Consider the following 22,889-nt stretch of genomic DNA (forward strand, 5'->3'; position numbering starts at 1 on the left):
ATTTTGCGGGAGGGGTGTGTTTTGGACGGGTGCCGATCGGACTTTTACTGGTCAAATGCTGGGTGGCAACGTTTAGGCCGCCACTCCCCCTCTCTAACTAGTTAACTAACAAACTAACTTAAGTTAAAATTTTATAAAAGAATTTTATTTATCCATTTCATTAGTACAAAATTAAATATACCCTAATGTTGGGCCAAGTCAATATCATTTATTTAGAAAAGAAATTTAAAAGATTTTATATGATTTATTTGATCAATGAGTGATAGTGTTAAAATGCACATAGTGTAGGTATATATATATGTATATATATATATATTCTATATCCAAACACACATACATTTATGTACATATAATAACAATTAAATGCTTATCTTTAAAATTTACACCTTTTTTTTTATTTTTCCGGGGAAATAAAATTCTTAAATATTTTGTATTTAAAAATTAAGAAAATGTTACGTTTGAGATTCTGTAAACTTTTCGTAGTCAGTTTAATTATAAAATTCATTCAGTTTGGTGTTAATTAAGAAAGTAAACTTGAAAAAAGAAAAATAAAAAATAAAAGTTAAAAGTGAATGAAATCAACTTGTGAGTCAAGTATGAAATTATAATTTGCTTGAATAATTGTAGGTGATTTGCATGTTAAAGAGATTTTAGTTCTAGATAGTAGTGGTTTTGAAAAGAAAACAAGAAAAATTGAATAAATTTTGTACAGTTTTGAAAGTTTTGAATTTAAGGAAAAATTTTGAATTTTTAGAACAAATTTGCATATATAAGGTTTCGTAAGTATTATAGTTTCTACATTTTGATATATATAAAATTAAGTTTAAAATTTCAAATAAAATTTGAAAGATTTTAATCATATTTCAAATCCATCCACATTTTCTCGGCTTATTGGCTTCATTCACGGTAGAAATTTCGAATTTTATGGAATTCACAAGTCATCCCAATTATGATCATCGAATATCAAATTGGACCCGTCTAAGTTCTGGTTATAATGTTATGTAGCAGAATCAATTCTTATGATTTACTTTATTAGAAATAATTTACACTTACCCTTTCAAATATTTCCTTTTATCTCGAGCCAAAATACTGAATAGAGTATAGTAGCTTTAATTTTCAGCAATTTCTACTCGTTAAACAATTGATCAAGAGAGGCTCAATTATAAGTATCTTCGGGATTTCATTTTTTTCCAAAGAGTTTTGGATCTGCAAAAGACAAGTAAAAAAAAATTTAAGAATTAATTTGCTAAATTTAAAACTTTATATTAAATTTATTAATATGGAAGAAATTTCCTCCTTAAAAAATTTTCCTCTATACCAACAGAATACAAATAATTACCCGTGGCAGGGGTGGGTAATAGCAGTTTATAGACAGCAGGCAGGTGTAATAGCATTTTAGTAGATCGCTATATTAGTAAAGAAAGCAAAAGCGGGTCTTGTTGGTTTTTCTAAAAATTATTTTATTGCTTGATGTACTCAGGGGTCGTTATCCTTCCAGTGTTAGATCATTCAAGCAAAACTAAAATGGACGGCTACTTTTGCTGGCGCATTGGGAACATGAATGGGAGAGAATTGCTTGCTTACAGTAGGGAATCTTTGGAAACCTCAATATTTTCGAACATATTAAACTTTAAAATTATTTCCCATTACTTTCTTTAGCATTGTTAAAAAAAAATGTTTGCGTCTCGAACTATTTATAAAATTTTGTTAAAAACAAAGCCAAAAATATTTTTTCTTAGTCTTATTTTAAAAAATAAAAATGTAGGGGGGTTTTAATACCCGACATTGTTGTCTCTTTTTTATTTTTTTATGAAAGTCATGAATCTAACAAATCTGATTTTAAATTTTAACTTTCCAGACTGATTTATTAGTTTTGTATTTTGCAATGTTACAATTTATTTTGGTTTCCAGTACATAAATTGAACTGGAAAAGCAATAAAATCATATTAAAAAATGAAAAAATGTGAAAATTTTGTTCTTTTTGGAAAAACGTTTAGGAGAAAGAATTTTATTGAATTCGAAAAGTTGAAAGGATTTTTTCCATCACTTTGGATTTCAAAAACAATTTATTAAAAAATTTTGTGTATAAAAAAGTTTGCAAAAATTTTATCTAAAGAAGATTTTTTATGGTTTTCAAGACCAAAACTCTAGTTATATAGAGTTACAATTCATGCAATATTGTTGAATGAAGAATGCAAAATTCTTTGTGTAGTTCATTCATTAGATTGCGTTGTAAACAAGTTGGTTATTGTGTTGTTTGAAAAATATTAAAAATTTAATTAGCTTTGTAAGGATTCTTAAGCAACAGAATATTAATAATTTTTTTAATATGCGCATACAAAAATTAATAAAATGCATTTATAAAAATTTTTATTACTGTTGAACGGCAGAAAGTATCAAAAATTGAAAATGAGAATTCCTTGTGGTTTGCTCAAACAAGTAGATACTGCCTGCCACATTTAAAACAAAACAAGAAAAGGAAAGGCCAATTAATTAAAATAAAATGACCAAGTGGGTGTTTGAATGACTGTCGCAAAAGTCAAGATATTGCGGAGCTGGATATGGAAAGCAGTGCCTCTCTGATGTGGTAGAATAAGCTTATCCTGGGGGAGGCCTTCTTTTATGATGACCTGAAGGGTCTGTCAAGGGAGTCTTTGACACGGATTTTGAGATTTCTAAAGGAGGTTAATTGGTTCCGGTAGATGGTTTTTGGGATTGGTGTTGCATGGGAATTAATTAACTTCGAATAGAAAATTTCTCTAATATATTGACTAATATATTTGAATATATATGTGTTCGGCCAAAATATTTAAAATATGGAGAATAGGAGTGTGCATTACAATTAAGAACCATGTTAAAGTTGACTTACGCAATACTTGTCTCTATATCACGCAAATTTGAATAAAAATGATGGTTATCATGGAATCAAAAATACACAATTTGTTGTCAACAGAATTAATTTTTAAAAATTATTGCAAAGAAAGCACAATAAATTAGAAAAGTTTAAGTGAATATAAAATTTCACGTAATTCTCATTTATTGTACAACTTATCTGAATTACAAAATTCGGATGAAATGTAAACACTTTATGCTTAATTATATGCTATAGTAAAACTGGAATAAGAGGAAAGTGATTATTTAAAGGTTTCTTTGAAAACTGCTGCCGTTACAGTTTCTTTATATACAAATTTCTATACATTCCTATAATTGCAACTCTCATAAATATTATTCGTTTCCCTTATGAAATCACGTACAATATTTAAATGTTCGCAAAAGTGTAATGCCCTATATTGTGTTAAAATACGTTTCCTTAGTACATGTGCATGTATATACACACTTACATACGTATACGTGTAAGAAATTTTGCGTAGAATTTTAACAAGCCTATATACTATAGTTAAACATAAAATATAATTTATGTGAGAGAGAAATTTATGTATGTACTTAGATACGTCGTATATGAATATTTATGAGTATTGCATTAAAAAGTTAAAATATTTTTCATGTATAAGAGAAGTTTTTATCTCTATATTTTGTTTTTTTTGGTCGGAAAGTTTAACAAACATCTTCCTCCAAAAAGGTATTTGAACTATATTTTTAGTTTTTTAAAATAGTAAGGCTTTACATCTGTGGTGCTTGAATAGTGGATATGAAATGTTATTCATAGAGTTGAATTCTTAAACTATATAAAAAAAAAATTTTCCGTGAATAAAAATAACGTTATCCTTGTATATTAAGGAAGAATATATACAAAAATCTCTAAAGGTATTCTATTATTAAATAGGAATTTTCAAAAAACAAGAATAAAAATCAATATTTAAAATGTGCTTAACCTATATATTATAAAAACTGGGAGTCTATATTCATTTGGGAACTATAATTTGTAATTTTATGAATACTCCGTCCCGTGTATTCAAATTTCTGATAAACTTTTATACAATATTTTTATATTTATTAAAATATTAATATTTTATTTCCATATTTGATTTGCATATATAAGAAAATTTTTAAGTAAATTTATTCCAAAAATAAGGGTTTTAGTAAAAAAGTATTATAATAAAAACTTGAAAGTTTCTGGTATTTTATAATATTTTTCCCTTTTAACAAAATAGTAATGCAGTATGACAAATAAACTAAAGTTTACAGTAAAGATCGTTGAGAACAAAATAAATTGAAGGCTCCGTATATTATTCGTCTCCGTTCCTATACAGCATGATTTTATACCGATAACTCACAATTTGCTTCACAAATTACGTACAAAACCGGCAATTCAACAAGAGATTGTGAACCTGTTAGACGTTAGTTTAATATGCTTGTCTGTAAGAGAATAAAATGAAATAATTTTCGATAGAAAATTCGTACATGTGAAAAAAAAAATCCATTCGGAACGTTTTCTAATCACGTTTTTAAAAATACAAAATTTTTTAGCTTATTTAGAATTTGAGTTCGGTTTCAAGGAACCTCTGTATTGTTTATTATCTCCTTTTCCTGATTTCCACAATAAATTTTTGCCCCTAAAGATAGGCAATATGCACAATATTACATTACTGTGACCCTACATTAAACACTACAAAACGGAAGCTGAAAATACATAAATTGTTTCTATTGATGTTTTCTCCTTAAATGTGAATTTTATGAAAAACATAATTTCTTCAAATATTCTTTAACAAGATAAGACTTTCTTCACTTTTCCACCATTCTAAGCTATTCACTTGTATATTATGGGCTTTTTGACTTATATAATAGTATTATTCTATATATTTCAGCTATTTTTGGAAAAACGGAAAATTTTCCAAAATAAAAAATTTTCCTATACACGCGTTTTACGTTCATTCACCCCAAAAAAAAAACCAATAGAAAAAAAAAACGGAAAATGGGGATATGAAACTGAAAAAAACCACATTTATTTATACTGTTATACAAAATATGAGGTAAACTAAAAAAGAAAACAAAAAATTCAATCATCAATACACTTTTTAACGATGTTTTGGGAAAATATTAATGAAATTCTATAGGTACATTTTGTTCACATATATAATAACGGTATAGAAGAATAGGAAATAGGAAATTCTATATTTGAAAGAATGACGAAATAATTGAAGTTATTTAGGGGAGAATAAATTTTCAAAATGGACACAAAAAAAAAAGGTAATAATATACACGTTTAAAAATCCTATTAACGAAGAAAAAAAAGAAAAAATAGAATTTAGAAAAATAATAAATGCCCCTTAATTTTTGTTCGCAGGTATTTCATTACCTACATTATACTACAGAAAATTACCTTTAATGACTAACTGTAGAAAATATAAAAAAAACTAAAAGTAAACAAGGGTAAAAGGAAAAGTTATTCAACTTTAGTTTTTTTTTTAATTCTTTTCTGTTTTTGTAATATTTTGCCTTAGTTTTCTTCTTTTTTTCTGTGTTATTCCCAAAAAATAACCAAAAAATTCGAAATAATATTCGGAGAGTCCTTAATAAAGGAGTTGAAAAAATTAGTTTTTTTATATTTTTTTTTATGTTTTTCCATTTCGTTGCAAATGTGGTCAAGAAAATTTTTTTATGAAATTTATTTTAACTTTTTTTATTGTTATTTTCCTTGTTCTTTGTAGAAATATTTGTATATGAACATACAATGAAGTAAACAAAGGATTTGAATACTAGAATACCTGAATATGAATAAATTCTATTTGTTTATTTTAAAAATTTTTACGTTCCTTTTATTATTTAGAACCAGTAATACCATAGTGACCTTATAATCCTTGCATATAATGAAACCTTTAAATAATAAATTACATTAGATTTTATATATTAAAGGATTCATTCTCTGTGCACATCCCTTTCTCATTTATTTTATTTAAATTTTTTATTTCCATACACGTGTAATATGACATTCTGTAACTCAGGCATATATATACAAATCCACGTACAAATTACTAAACAAAATAATGTTAAGGCTATAAAATTCATGAAAACCAGTTTTTTTTCGTATTGTAAATTACCTACTGTATTCCTTAGACTTCTTAAAATTTATTTGTAAAACGTGTGCTACTCATAAAATAATTTCTGTTCCCTTATTTCATTTGGAAATTAAGTCAACTATATAGGGATCTTTTTACATAAATATATACAAGGATATTCTTGTATAATAGTTTAATAATGATTATGAAAAATGTCATTTAATTTCAATTTTCAAAGGAATTCTTATAAGAATTTCTGGTTATATAATATGGCCATTAGGTTGTTTACTCAGAAAATAAATCGTAAATCATGAAAGTTTAATGACTTTTTTTGAAATAAAAATAAATTTTTTTGTGTATAACAGTTTTAGTTTTGTGTATAACAGTTGTATAACAGTTGCATTTTTTTCAGTGTATAATAAGTAGAACAATACGTGCAGTATAAAAACTTAGCTTAAATGAAAAATAAAATAATTTTTGCTTAGATTTATCATATAAACTGGAATTGTGTTTCAGTTCTAAATCGAAAGAAAATATTCCCGGTGGGGTATATATACTCGTATCATATTCGGAAATTATACCAAAAAATTTTTGAGGTAAAACCAAATTTATTCGAAATATAACAAACCTCATCTTTATATTCTTTAAATAGGGTATCTTTCATATCTGAAATAATTTCGAATAATTTATTTTAGATTCTTTTACTTTAAATCTTATGCAGACTTAGCCTTGATTACAAATTCAAATTATAGTACAAGCAATTAAAATATTTTGATATGAGCACTGATATACATATCGTAACTGTTATATGTAAAATTTAGGATATGGAATAATGAAGTCACATACATGAGATTTTTGCAATTGTATTTAGTAGACATTAAAGCTATATGTAAAATATTTGCAATTGAAGCAGCAGTAAATTTTATGTTCATCATTAAAAAAAAAGTGAGTAATTCTGATAAAAATTCTAAAATAAAATTATACAACTATATTAAAGAATGTTGACTTCTATGATAAAAATAACACAAAATTTCGGAATACTAAAATATAAATTTTTTTCTTATACGTACCAAATTTTTCAGATTTTAACATTTTTGATGCTCGTTCTATTCCATACTATTTCTGTTTTTCAAGCACCTTAAATACGTGATATTAACCGAAATAGAAATACAACATCAACTTGTATACATTTGTTACATAGATTTGTATATGTGTATATATTTGTAGACATACCTTTATCATTAGTATTAAAACTCAGGTAGTAATTTTTTATTAAGAAGATAATGTACAGTGTGTTTCCGTGCATATAATTCTATTCATATTGGTAATTATTGTTTTATTTTCATAAACTTTAAATATTCTAGGAGTATTTCGAGAAAGATATGGTCCAAGTTTGTCTTACGATGTTTTCGTCATCATAACCTGACCTAACCTAATACATATTTCATGTTCTTCATAAGTTGTAAAGCTCCTCTTTTGTCAAGTAAAGCTTTTGCAACTAATATATTTCATATTAACTATGAATCGCATTCAGGAAACACTCTGTAAAACCATATCTACTTTTTTGTTAAACATATACAAAGATTATTTATACACAATGCCAAAAATAAATATTTTGTTTTTAAATTACTTACAATCCAGATTCATTAGAACTTCACATCATTTAATATTCAAACTGGCTTAAATGATCCTTGTGCATGTGAACCTTGTTTCTATGGCATAATATAAAAATTAACCTCCTATATTATTTAACCCTTTACACTTTATTTATATTTATTTAAAAATATATACCTACTTATAAACAAAATGTTATAAACAATATGTTAACAAAATTTTTCGAAACTTTTCCAAAAATATAAAAATTTCTTGTGAATGTGTTTGTGTGAATCACATAATAAATTTTGTTTTCATTTTCTCCTCAATGACTTCCTGAATGTCTAATGAAATTATTTGCTTTATTTTTGTTTTTCTTCACTGAATTTTATTGACTCCCACCGACCCCCAAAATACCGGTCGGAATACAATATTTAAACAAAATATCTTTCTTATATATTTTGTTATTCAAAGCTATTTATTTAAATTTGAGACTCACACCACTGCTTTCGCAAAACTTTTAAGAACAAGAAATAAAACACGATATACAAAACAATCTCATTTCCTTGTTCCTCACATTTCTATCTATCATAAAACATAATAAAAACAAATTTCACCCGTGGGAGTTTATGTTTTTTTTTTCTTACCCCTTTTGTTAGTGTTAGGCACCTAAAATTTTATTCTCACTGTTTAGGTTATTTTTGCACTTTGTTTAGGTTGACTCGTTAACGGATTAGGATATATTTTATGCATGTGTGTATTTAAATGTATATATGGGAATAGGAAGAGAAGGCAAATTGATCTTTAGCTTTTTAAAGTTTATTTGGTGTTCTTTTAAATAGCGTGATAAATCCCATTTAATATAAATGACACGGCGATAGTTAAAATAGAAAATAAAGTTATAATTTTTTTTTTTGTGAAAAAAGGGATAATTAAGAAACATATATAAGGTCGTCGTCTGTCTACAACTAATAGAACCATAAATTTTTAAAATATTGTGAAAAAGAAAAGGATTAAAAATAAAGTTAATTAGTTGTTAAATTTTGTTATTTTATCTTTTAAAAGAATTTCTGATAAGAGATTAAAGAATGAAAAAGCTTCCAAGTTGAAAAATTTAAAAGGTTTCTTATTTTCATTAAAGATAAAAAAACATTAGAATAGTAAAGATTAAAGAAAATATTTTTAATTTGTTTAGGAATTAAACGGTTTTAATCGCTTATCGTGGAAATAGAGTGCAGTTTGGAAATGCAATTTTTTGTTAGAAATTCATTTAATCCTAATAAGATTAATGAAAAAAGTTAAAAGTAGGAATATTGTCATATAAATTATTTGTTTCTTACTACTATTTTACAGTTTTTTTGAGAAATGGGTAAGAACAATTATTGAATGGGTGAACGGGTTTCGAATCACTTAGAAAGCGGTTTAATTCGATGTTTGTTTGTAAAAAATACATGGTTCCAACTTGGGAAAATAAACACTGAAGTAAGATCAATTTTCTTTTACGTTTACCAAAATTTTTTGAAAAGAAACGCTTGATAATTTTTGTTTTGTTTCCTTGTGAGAGATCGGTATTCTTTGTCCCCTCTCTTTTCCACCGCCTTTTATGACTCTTATCCCCGCCTACATAAGTGCTATACTCAGGCTCCATGTAATTGCCGATCATCTTCGGCCATGGCTATCAGTTTTCTCGCTTTCAACAATGCTATAATGTTCCGGTATCCATAAGAAGCTGTTCTGTTGAGCCAGTGCATCAGGAGTTTTAAGGTATTTGGAACAAAATCCAAAGGCCATGTCTTAAATCATGTTGATCCCCACCAAAATGTTAAGATGGCTCTTAAGGTTTACCAAAATATTATCTGATTCGTAATACTCCCTCCGTAGCCTCTTTTTCAAGGTGCATATAAGGCGGATTCATGTCCAGGAATACTAACAGCGAGACATCTGAGTACGCTGTTAAAGAATCAGTTATGCCTATGGGTGCAAGGCACTGATATCGTGTGAGAGCAGCGTGTGTTGTTGGTTGCTCCGTCCTCTGAAGAATATGTTGAGAAATGGTACTGTAAATCCAGTAATCCATTTTGGGTCTAAGACCTCACGTTCTTCCATGCAGGGTCGTTGAAGTCCACAGAGCCCGAGTAGCTCTGTCGATGCTTTCTCTAAGATGAGGCTGATTAAATGTAAATTTTTTTGTTTATGTCAGTTCACAACATTATTATTATAACAATTTTTAATTTTTAAATTCCTTGATCTTTACAGATCATGTTGTTTGTAATTATTAATTAATTATAAATAATAAAGAATGAAATTAAAAAAAAATCAATGTGAAATTAAATAAAACCTTGTTCTAAATTTGAAACAATTTATATTAAACGTAAAATAAAACAAAATAAGAAATAAATGTAAACAATAATTAAAATTCTAAAAATAATACCTGCATTATTACAAAACAAAAGCATATGAAATATTTATGAAATTATTTTTCACAACTTTAGGTTAGACTATAAAAGTATTGTGCCACTTCAATGAATAATGAAATTAGTTGTACCGTGATCTTGTACCTCTCAGATAGAGTAAATGTTTCTCAATATCTTGCTCAATTTCATAAAATACAGTGCCGAATGGATGATTCTATTTTTAGTTTGGTAGTATGGCTATACCGGAAAATAGCTTTCACATTTTTTTTAAATGAGCATTGATCTAAACGTGATTACAAACGTATAATACATGAAAATAAATCAAAGACACAGAGACCACATCTCCTGTGCATGTAAGTACGTACATCTTAAAATTTAAAATTGTAAATGTATGTATGTTTGTAATTCATCGTGCATCGTGTATAGTGCAACAATTAGTTTACAATAAACTGTAATAATTAAATATTTTTATTAAAAAATTTAAATTTATTCTAGAAATAAAACAGAATATCCGTCTCTTGTAATTTATACAAGTGCATCAAGGTCATGTGCACTCAGCACAACACCCGATGTTGTCATTTAAAAATGAATTTTAATAAAAACTGAAATACTGAATAAAAAACGAAATGAAAACACACGATGGCAACGGCAATTACAAAACAACAATAAAACAAATAAAGGCAACAAACAACAATAGTTGAGTTGAGAGAGAAATAAATCTTTTCATTCAAGGTCGAATAATCTCTCAATATTTTTCTCTTTTCTCATTTTTTTTTGTTGATTTATTTTCTCGCTATAACAAATATAATTTAAAAATTTTTGTTTTTTGTCTCTTGCCTTTTTGACTTTTTTTTCTATTTTTCTCATTATTAAATTATGGCTCCCCAATTTAGAGTGTTATTCAAATTTTGATAATGTGCATTTTTTTCCCATCTCTAAAACGCAGAGCACGTTTTTCTTAAAATTTTATACCTCCAATTTTTATACGTAATCGTTTCATTACCTTTTTTTTTTCCTCAGAATTTTGATAATCACAAAACCACGTCATATTTTATTGATTTTTGACAAAATATTTTGATGTTTAATGAAATAACTATTAAGATTCTTAACTAAAAAATCTTCCAACTCAGTTAGATACTATCGGGTCGGTACAATGCTACCTATGAAACAACAAAAAAATCTAAGAAAAAAATAAAACTGGTTTCAATTCATTTTAACTAATTTTCCACAAAAAAAAAACTAAGAAATAACAACAAAGTAAATAAATTATTTAATAAAAAGTCTATAAAATGTGACGACGACATATAAACAGACGTAAACTAAGTTTATGTACAAAATACATACATGAGAAGTTTTCTAAATTTTAAAATCAGGTGTGGAGGTTTTGAATGTATTGGTGTTTAGAACGTTTGCCAAAAATAAATGAAGATAACTATTTAAGAAAGCTCCATTAGAATGATGATTAGGCGGGAAAAAATGACTTTCAAAAAGCAAAAAGCGAAAAAAACACAAAATAATAAAAATTATTATGATAATAAAGAGTCAACAAGAGATCTAGGAAATAGAAACAAAAAAATAAAGAGATAAATAAAGAGAAGAGAAGAAGACATAAGAGGGGAGAAAAATGATGAAGTTCATTTTTTTTATCATAATTGACATGAGATCCACAAATATTGACAGTAATTCATCAATTTTTTTTAACATTTTAACAATAGGAAAGAAATAAATATATTTTAAAGTTGAATAAAATCGCTTAAACATCGCTATAAGAGAAAAAGATAAAATTTTATTGACTTTAAAAAAAAATTTAACCACCAACGCGGAAACAGTACCACAATAAGTACATAAAGGCGTACCGAGGTGAGTAGGTATAGATATATGCAAATAAATAAAATATGCGCTGATTTTGTGCATCAATTGATGATAGAATAAAGCAAATACTCTAAAATTCTAAGAAAATCCCGGAATTTTCTGAGCTAGTTAGCGAAAATGAGAAGCTAGGGAAATATACTTAAGTGTGTGGTGAGTTTTTTGCTGACATGATTGAAAAGTGAAAAAATATTTTCACTTTAGGTTTCATTCTGTGTTTATTAATTTTGATGAACAGTCCATGTCTTTCAAGAACAACAACGAGAGGCGGAAGACAAACAGTTTTCTTATTTGGCCAACAAAAGTTCAATTGAGAATCAAATTGGCTATTCATATGTAAATTTTTATTTCAATACAAAACCAGAATTTGACCACAGTATTTCAATATTTTACAAATCAAAAAAACAAAACCTATTGTTAGACTCAATCGAAAATAAAAATTTGCGGTCGCAACGAAGTGGAGATTGTTTTTTTGAATTTTTAAATAATTTTAATAAAATAAAACTTTTGATGAATCATAAGTAGTCATACTTCCAAGTAAATTTAATCATAATTATGAAAATTCTATTCCTCGACTAACTACCTCAAAACTCTTTTACTCAATTATACATCTCGACTAGTCTAGTCCTCAGGCAGAACTACTAGAAAAGAAAATGTGTGATGGTGAGTAAAAAGTTACCCACATTACCCATATTGGTGTTAAGCTATTTGAAATTTGTTTTAATTAAGCTTAAGAATTGGGAATAATTTTGAATGTGACAGACCCTAGTTGTCTTATTTGCTAAAACATACACACATAATACTATAGATATATACATATGTAACTAAAATTAGATCTGTTAGCAGAAGGTCACTAAATATTGGGTGATCTTTTCTCATGTTTCGTAGAATTACGTATAAAACTTACTGTCATAATATGCCGGTTAAAATAAGCTTTTAAAAATCTTATTTTCATTTTTTTTTCATGCTCTTTGTACATAAAAAATTATTATCATTTTTTAATTTGTATAAATATACAGCACATGGTACATCTGTATTAAGTAACTAAGGTAAATATGCTACAGTAACAATATAAACGTTTAATCTATATTTACATTTGTATATAGCAGTATGTATGTGTATGTTTAAAAATGTAGGTAGATAATTTGTTTATAATAATAATTATTATTATTGTTTGCTAAGAAGTTTTTAATCTTTTTAAGAGGGAATTTTCTATGAAAAACTGATTTAATTGAGTAGCGAATTCGGTGAATTTTGGTGATATTATAAAAAAATTATGAAATCGTAAAGTTCAATTGTTCTTCTGAGGTTCGAAAGTCGACATTAGAACAAATATGTTTGAGAATTTTAGATAGATTTAAAATATTCACAATACTCGCATAGTAAGTTGCTCACAGAACAATCAACAAGCTTGTTAACGTGCAAGCGATTACATTTGTTGATTATCCCGCTTGCAAACAAGGTCAATAGCGCATAATCATCATCTTATGATAATCGTTTTAGCATCATAACCTCTTCATGCGAATATTTTGCTAAAATATTGTTAAATTTAAAGTTAATTTCTATGCATTAAATTAGTTAATACACTCAATTTCAAATCTTATAGACTCTATAGTATCATATATAACGAAATTAAATATATATTATAATTTTATGAACATGCAACCTAATTTCTACGAAATCTAATATAACAGATGGTTAAAATATTATGCAATTTAACCATCTTGTTAACATCATAATAATAAGGTGTTCTCAATAATTATTTGTAGCTCAAATCACCTCTCAAATTTTAATATAATAGCATAAATAGTGTTAAATAAATTATGAAAAATTAATTTATATCTCAAAATTATTTCTCAATTCATCTCAAATTACTATGTTACATGGTATATGGCGTCTTCTTTTCAAGTGGTTAATATTAAAATTAAAATTAAATTATGTAAATTTCAAAATTTTATAATTTATCTTAATGCAGCGTGTTCCACATGTGGTATAATATTAAATTAAAATAAAGAAATAACAATTTTTAAAACAAAATCAGACCTTAATTTTATTAGTGGAAATGTCACATTATGCATTTCTATGTTTGTTTCGCTTAGGTGGCTTAATACATTTGCATATGTGATTTGATTGTTATCGAATTTCAGTTTCAAATTAAAAAAAAAAGAAAATACATACTTAAATAATATTCGTGGGTTTTTAAAACCATGAAAATAATGGGTGACTTTTTCTCATGTGTTTTTTTCTTTGAAGTTTCACGCATGATTTGTTCCAATTATCCAAGTCAAATTGGTTTAGTTTGGTTTGTGTCCTTACTGTAAATTAAGATACTGCCGCCCAAACAAACACTTCGAAATTATTGAGTGTTTGCTTGGGTGCCATTATTATAGAGACTATTCGGCATCGAATGCAGCTTTGAAAATAATTAAATCAATACAAAATAGGAATACTAGAAAACGTTATTTGGGACGTACTCGTATACTCGTGCCCAACAATTACATAAAAAAAGTGAATGACAACTGAATTTTTTCTAATTCACCCATTATAAATAAAAATATATAAAAATTTTAAGTAGGCATTCTATGCACAATGAACATGTTATTGAAATGAGATCGTAAGATTAAAGTATTTTACCTTTGCAAGAAAGGTACCTACTCAAGTACATAAATGGATTAATTATAGAACTGAAGATCTTTACATTAAGATATTTAAAATTAAAATTGATTGTAAAATGGAATAAAAACTCAAAAATAAATCTTCAAGATGTTAACCTTTATACTTTAGATTTAATATTAAAGATATAGAAACTTGAAATTTTTTCAAAAATAATCTAAATTTGTGGAAGAGAAGGGTAATTCTGGTTCGAATAGCAGTACTTCCTTTCATTTACTTATAAATAAACAAAGAAAAGGTAGACGAATATAAAAATTGGCCATTCAATTTCTCTTTTAATATGCACACATCCGCCTTCGAAAATTAATTTTTTTTTTTATTTCCATCAATTTAATTTGATTTAAGACAATTAATGTGATTTGTTTGATTTGTTGCTGAAACAAAAAGATTTTGAATATTTTTTTTGATTATTGTGAACTATAAATCAAATTTAACGTTTTTTTTTTACTGTTATAATTGAAGTAGTGATTAAATTTCCCTATAAAAAGAATTTATTGATAAATTTTGTTTTATACTCAATACGCTCTCAATTACCATTATTTCTGAATCAATCTTTGATGACTTTTTGTATAAACGCATAAACGACCACACTAATGAAAAAACACGTGTAAAAATTTATGACACATTAAAAGTAATTTAAGTTCGGATTCGTTTCATAATTATCGTACATAGTTATATACGTGCACAAATGAGAAATATAAAAAAAAAACAAGAGTAAATTATAATCAAAAATGTCATTTTACTTTCACTTTACATACATACATAAAAACGCGCTTATAATTGTTACAGACGTATTGCGGCTCCCCTTGTCAATGAGTCAAATTTCTGTGAAAGGGGTCGCTATAAAATTAAATGAAAGATTTTTTTTTTTTCTTTGCAATCAGTATTAATAATATCATTTTTGTCATTTAAAGATCAAAAGAACATGTTAATATAGAACGAGTTTATTTTATTATTCAATTTGAGAAGGTAAAACGGATCTACTTTCCATTTATGATGTGCAAAATAATTATAATTAAGGTAAGTAAAATATAGATTAAGTATAGAAGATGTAACAAAATTAAATTATCTTGGTAGTATCAGGCTAGGTAGAAAAGCATTTAAAAGAATATGGGCTCCATGCAGGTGGCTCGACATAAGCAGAAAAACTTTGTTTAGGCTGCTCGGGGCTTTCATTGCTGTTGTATGGGAGTGAAATCTGGCACGTAAATCAGGTCAAATCGTAAAGTGTCCAGTGGTGTCCCAAAAAAATATGAGGGATCTTTTGGCCGAGAAGGGCTCGTATTGACAGATAACAACAAGAAATCGGCGGTTTCTGCGGCATACGCAAAGGAAATCACAGGCTGCAATATCACGCCAGGAACTAACGACGAAAACATAAAGTAGGGTGACCGAAAATACCTTGCGGTAGAACAATAAATAAAGAAATTGCCGAGCCCCGAGTGTCAAGACATGAGCACAGATGAATGAATCAGAGCTAACAACAGAATGCGATGTAATGGCATCGTAATTAATGCAAATGCGAGGGTTTAATAGGGAAAAATTGCATTTCTTTTTTAGGTCGACACATTTTGCCAAATAGCTACAAGTGAAAGTTGTATATAATTTACCCTAAAATAAGCAAGAATATAACAATTTTACGTTCTTTCATATTCATTATTATTGAGTCTATACGTTTTGATTAATAAATAAAGCTTTTTATTTTTTCAATTGAATGAATTGTTCGATGGCGCGAACAAGGTTATTATGATGTGATTTGCAAAAATTTACAAAAAAAGAAGAAAAAAATAACAAAAAAAAAGTTCAAAAATTACTTTTCAATCAGGTGAAATACAATAAAAATTCTCAAGGAAGTAATTACAAACATAATTTAGTTACTGTACAATTATAATGTGATTATATTATTCGTTATTGTTTTGGTCCATTATGTGGTTCTGTTAATAATACTAAAGTGCTATTTTAATTTATTTGATAATGTGCGACATAATATAGAGACCAGAATATAGAGTGTTAAAAATTGAAATTTTGTTTAGAGAGTAGACTAAAGTTATTATACAGTTGTAGACAAAATTTGTAAAAATTAAAATTGTTCTAACATATTATTTAATTTTAAAGCATTTCGTTATTGTAAAAAAAAGCAATTAAGTCAACAAAAGAATATAAAAGAAAATAAAAGCAAACAATTTTAATTAACATCAATTGTAATTTACTTACTACATAATGTAAGTTAGGTTCATTACTTGGATTATATAACACAGAGTGAGAAATTAGTTAGTTGCTAGAGTAAATTGAAATTTTATTATTTTAAGTCAAAGTAAAGTTGTTAAAAATTATAGCTATAATTTTAGATATTGGATTGACTTAACCCGATTTTAAGTCTGATTTTTCAAGTCCTGACTTCACCGATCTATGTCAAGTTTTTTTGGGGTGCCCGAGCGTTCTTTTCCCTGTGGGTTCCACTCTAAGCTCATTCTATCGTTATTATTGGCGGATTTTCTTAGAGTATGTCCGAACAATCTTTAGATTGTTCTTAGATGTATACCGGTAGGTTCCCAGCTTGCTATTATCCAGAAGTCTTCGTTGCTTATATTTATTGGCCAGAATATTCGGCATATTATTCTGAGGCATCTGTTAATGAATATTTTCAACTTCTGGTTGACGGATTTTGATGTTAACCAAGTTTCGGTACTGTACAACAGAGCCAAATTTCAACAGGACCGGAGTATTCTTAACTTAATTGCTTTGGAAACAGCCGCTCAGGAATTGCAATCGATCATGGAACAGATTTGGCATAATGAAACTATACCGAATTCTTGGAAAAGAGACATAATAATAAAGATATCTAAGAAAGGCGATCCGAGGGAGTGCAAGAATTGGCGTGGAATCACCATACAAAACTCTATTAATAGGGTTCTGGCCTTGATAATTCTCGCATGAATAGAACATCAAATAGAATTGCGGGAAGAACGAGCTGGTTTCCGTAAACAACGCAGTTGCATAGATCAATCAAACACATTGAGAATCATTGTGGAGCAATCGGTTGAGTGGAACTCACCATTATATGTCACTTTCGTAGATTTCGAAACAGCATTTGATGCAATACATCGCGAAGGCATATGGGAGGCACTAAGAAAGAAAAGGATCCCGCAAAAAATAATCAACATAATAGAGGCACTATACGAAAAAAATGTAACTAGAATACTACATGGTGGTGCGCTAAGTGAGCCAGTAAACGTAGGCACCGGAGTTAAACAAGGCTGTCCACTCTCCCCGGTGCTCTTCAATTCAGTCCTAGACGAAGTAATGAAAGAAGTCACGCGCACGCTTAGAGCTTTAAGATGGTCATTGGCAAGTCGCCTAGAAGACTTAGATTACGCGGACGACATTGGCCTCCTTTCTTATACATATGAAGGGATGCAAGCCAAACTCGATCTCCTGCACGATAGAGCAAAAGAAGCTGGACTCCGAATTAACACAAACAAAACTAAGTCCCTAAGAATAAATAGCCGGAACTCGGGCCAATTCAAGATAAATAATTCACCAATAGAAGATGTAAATAAATTCAATTACCTCGGTAGTATAATTACTACTCAGGGAGGTACGGAAGAAGACATCTTGAATAGAATCAGGCTAGCTAGAGCAGCATTTGGAAGAATGTGGACTGCGTGGAGATTGTCTGGGCTGAGCAGAAAAACCAAATTAAGGCTGTTCGCAACTTGTATAGGGCCGATACTGTTGTATGGGAGTGAAGCCTGGCACGCAAATCAGTCCAGCATTAATAGTGTTCAGGTATTCATTATGCGGGATCTTCTGGCCAAGAAGAATATCAAATGCTGAGCTGTGGAGGCTCGCAGGTGAAGGGCCCGCATTGCTACAGATGGGAAGAAGGAAATGGCGCTTGTTGGGGCACACGCTAAAAAGACCACAGGCTGCGATGTCGCGCCAAGCATTAGAGCGGGGTCCACAAGGGAAACGTAAAGTTGGAAGGCCGAAAATGACTTGGCGTCGAAAAATTGACAAAGAAATCATCGAAAGCGGCAAGACCTGGGCACAAATAAAACATCTGGCCCGCAACCGAATGAGATGGAGAGGCTATGTAGAAGCCCTATGCTCCCCAAGGGAGTGAACAAAGGAGAAAAAAAAAATTGCTTTGGATATGTGGCTGCTTCTCCATATCGCTCGTATTCTGCCAAACACTCTGATGTTGTCTTCTTTAGTGTGTTATCTACATCTATCTGGACTCCGCTACCAGGTGTTATGATGCTTCCCAAGTAGCAGAAGTTTCTACTGAAAATTATTTGAGTACGTCGGCAGATCAGAAATTTGTTTCATTTTTTTTTTGTTTTGATACAGTCAGATTTCAAACTAAAATTAACAACATTTTAAGTTTGTTGTTCAATGTTTAATCGGTCTCAATATCATTTGTTTGAAAAAAAGTATAATTTCAATAATTTTTTAAATATTTTTTATTTATTTCAACACGGTATTTGAAATACACTATAGAACTAGTATAAATAAGCTCGGAAACTTTTTTTTTTAGAAAAAAAAAATTAAAAATTTGAAATGGCAGTAATTTTCGTTTTCATGAATTATATTGGACGGTTTTGTCGAGAAGGGATGTTTCGCAGTGGAATGCTTTGGTCTTTTATTTCGGCCTTGTGATGAAAAAAGCTTAGCTTGAAATCTATCCGGTTATTATTCCTTTTGACTTTCAAGCTTTTCTTTACTCAATTCCTTAATAGTCAATTTAAGTTTTTCATTTTCCTCCCGCAGTTGGCAATAATTTTGATAAAATTTATCCGAAAATAATAAAACATTTAAAGCATCGCATATGTCATCATTAATTTTATCTTGCTTATTCCAAAAGTTACAATTTTGTGTATATAAATTCCATTTATTTGTTTCAGCATTAAATTTTATTTCATTTTCTAAATATTCAAATCTCTCTTCAATATCAAATTTCAATTCTTTAATTTGTTTTAAGATTTCATAATTTAATAAATAATTTTCAATTGAATTATTACTTTCACTCGGAATTTTTTCTCGTTCAATTCGTTTTCTTTCCAAATGACTATGATTTCTTGTCAGAATTTTCTTATGTAATGGGCTGGCAAGACATTGATTTTGATATCTTTCAGAATAACTGTGAGTTCGATCTAAAACTTTCTTAACTGGTGAGTTAGCAGAACTTGGATTCGGATTTGAATGGTTTGCATTCTTATTTGTATTTTGCACTTCATTTAGTTCGGTTGACTTCTGTTCTGATTTTTCCGACGGAGTTCTTTTATTACAATTAGATTTTGGATATTTAGAGTTCTCTTCATAAAATACATCATCATCACCAATTTCTTTTGTATCTTCAGAAATCGAAAAAAATCTAGGCTCGAAAAAATTTGGTAAGTCAGTAGAAGTTTTTTCGTTTCTTAGACTAATGTTGTCAAATGAAAAAAAATTCATTTGGAAACAATTTTGTATAAAGTTTAGCCGCTCTGTGTTTTCGATAATTCCAAGAAAACTTTTCAACTGAAAACAATTTATTGTTTAAGCATTTTACCGTAACCAATTGATTTTATTCAAAGCTTTTGTTCTATATTTTCTTGTAAAAGTTTTAATTGAATTTTATGAACGTGCTTTCTATTACAATTCTACATGTAATCATATAAAGCAGGTAATTCATAAGCATTTTAATGAATCAAGCAAAAAAAAAACAACAATAACAACGATTTGTATTTCAAATGGAGCACCTGTATTGTGTTATGTGGTTTTCAAAATGGAAATTTCCATTATTTTCAATTTTATACTTATAATTGTAAAAAAATATTCTTAAACAATTATATTGTAGGCTTGAAATTCTTTTTTATAAAAAAAACAAGTAGTTTTTCTTTATAATTATAATTACAATAACAGTCGTTGAACGTTGAAGTGCTTAATGATTCATTTAAATTAAAAGGAAAAATAATTTGAAATTCAAAGATCTACCACATTCAATAATTGGAGTTTCTTTAGGGTTAATCAAAAGTTAATCAAGTTCTGTGTGACACAACAATTCAGGAAAATATTATTGTTCATTAAATTAATAATATTTTTCACGGTTAACGATTTTAGATTGAGTCCAATTTGTTTTCTGCTTGTCAAATTATAAAATCAATCTTATTAGTGTAAACATAACCTCAAGCGCTAAAATATTGTTATGATGCAATCAAATATTGATATTTTTTGTTCTTTTCCTAAAATTTTAAATTAAAAAATGAAGATATTATGTAAATTTTCAAATGCATAATAAAAACTGAATCAACAACTTATTCTTTGCTTTAACAAGTTTTTAAAAATTAACAATTTTATTTGAAAAATTCATTGGCCATAAAGAAAGAAGAAAAACATTTTCAATTTTATTTTACTTCTTCTTTAGTGCCTTTGTTACCATAATGAAAAAATTAGTTGATCATTATTTTAAGCGCGTCTGTTCGTCTAAAATGTTCCAAAATTAAAATTAAAATTAATTGAGGTGAGCGTTAGGTATTGACGAAAACTTGTTTTCCATCAGCTTGTTCCCCCCTCCGAAAATATTATTGCAAATTTATAGTCCAAAATTCATTGAGAATACAATGAAAGATTTAATTTTTATTTCCATTTGTACCAGTAAATATAAGGCCATCTGTAGGGAAAAAAGTACTTAGCAACTTCTCTATAATATCGCTTTATATAAGCTGTTACATGTACTTGGGTTAGACTATAAAAGGCTATCTACCGAAAAAAAATTTACTCACAAAACTTCTCTATAATATCGCTTTACATGAACTGTTGTAGATAGACGTGTTATTAAACTTGAAGTGTTCCCTAAAATTAAAAGTAAGAAATACGAATTCAAGTGTATAGGAAAAAACACTAAAAACAATTAAAATGAAATGTGCTTCTTAACAAACCTAGAAATTTCTTTATATTTTTTCATGTTTTTTATTTAACAAATCTTTGACAATAAATCATTATGACATTGATGGTTAAACAATTTGACCACTTAAAAACTTGTCTTATGTACGATATAAAAAAAAAAATTAAAATATCTTAAATACTAGAGAAATTAAATATTATGATTTCCTATATAAGATTTGTAAACTGCTTTAAAAATTACGAATTTCATGAGGATTGGAACGAATTTGATTAGTTTAACTTTAATTTTAATCACTTGACATATTATCTACTGTGGCAATATAAATAGTGATGTGTTTATGTTAATAGTGATTTTGATGATGATGTTGTTATGAGTTGACAAATTTTTAAATTGCTTTTGACACTAATTCAATTGTTATACAAAATTATATTATGAAATAAAGACTTTTATTATAAATTGGAAAAAACTAAGTAACAAATGAAGGCAATATTAAGTTCAATTTCATTGAATGATTAAGTGATTTTTTTTAAGATTTGTACTTGTACATACGCACTACATAATTAGAGATGAGCTCTCATCAAGCAAGAAAAAGAGTAAATAAATTTCCCTTTTATAGTTGGCATACTTATACTTAAAATTTTTGCAAAAGATGCCAATATACTATCAAGTGCCAAATATACCGTTATGCAATGAAAAAGTAAATTTTTTTTCTTTGACAATATTTTATTACGTTATTAATCTTAATATGTTGTTAACCTACTTTAATATAAATTTATTTTATTATATAAGCAACTGTTGTTTAAAATGCACTTGAATTTTAGCGTTAATTTTTAATTATTATACTCATAATTAATATTATATGTGTTAAGAAATTTGAATAATAAAATTTTTTTAAATTTTTTTAAATTTATTTTCTGCATTTACGGCATATTCAGTATATGCCAACAAATGCAATATAAGAAAATGGGTCATTTATATTTTCTAAGTAAAAAACTAATTTTATTATACCAGATCATTCGGTGTCTAATAGAGGGGAGGCCAAATTTGTAGTCGGCCTACTCACAGGGCATTCCACTTGACTGCGTTTTCGCTTGAACAAACTGGGACAATGTAGGGATCGTTCGTGTAGGTTTTGTCATGATGAAAATCAGACGGCTAAGTATACTCGCTTTTGTGGAGCACTTGCAGGATTCGATTAGTTCACTTGGGCCGAAATGTTGTGATATTCTCGGATTTGTGGGATGTTACACTTGGAGGAATCTATAATTATGTGAAAATAGTAGGCTTCACTAGCGCTTTATAAACGATAGGATGTTACAATTAGTCTGTATGACTGCAGAGACCTGATCTGAGGTTGACCCCTGCAAATCTGTAAGCCTAATTTAATCTAATCTATACCACATCAAATGGAAGGCAGCACTTTCGAAAATTTTTGAAAAAAAAACGGTAAAAGGGTAAATATTTTATTTTGAAAAAGAAAAAATAAAATGAACA

General features: G+C 28.0%; 1 protein-coding gene across 1 annotated transcript in view; it reads right to left on the reverse strand.

The window, feature by feature from the left end:
- Positions 1–22,889, reverse strand: part of LOC129607231 (kelch-like protein 17) — a 73,816-nt gene that overhangs the window by 40,674 nt on the left and 10,253 nt on the right. Inside the window, exon 2 of the mRNA XM_055518056.1 lies at positions 1,054–1,206. The gene's annotated coding sequence lies outside the window, so the exon portion shown is untranslated. The remainder of the gene's footprint in view (positions 1–1,053; positions 1,207–22,889) is intronic.

The sequence above is a fragment of the Condylostylus longicornis genome, unplaced genomic scaffold (genome assembly GCF_029603195.1).
Source record: "Condylostylus longicornis isolate FDR11 unplaced genomic scaffold, ASM2960319v2 ptg000027l, whole genome shotgun sequence".
NCBI lineage: Eukaryota > Metazoa > Arthropoda > Insecta > Diptera > Dolichopodidae > Condylostylus > Condylostylus longicornis.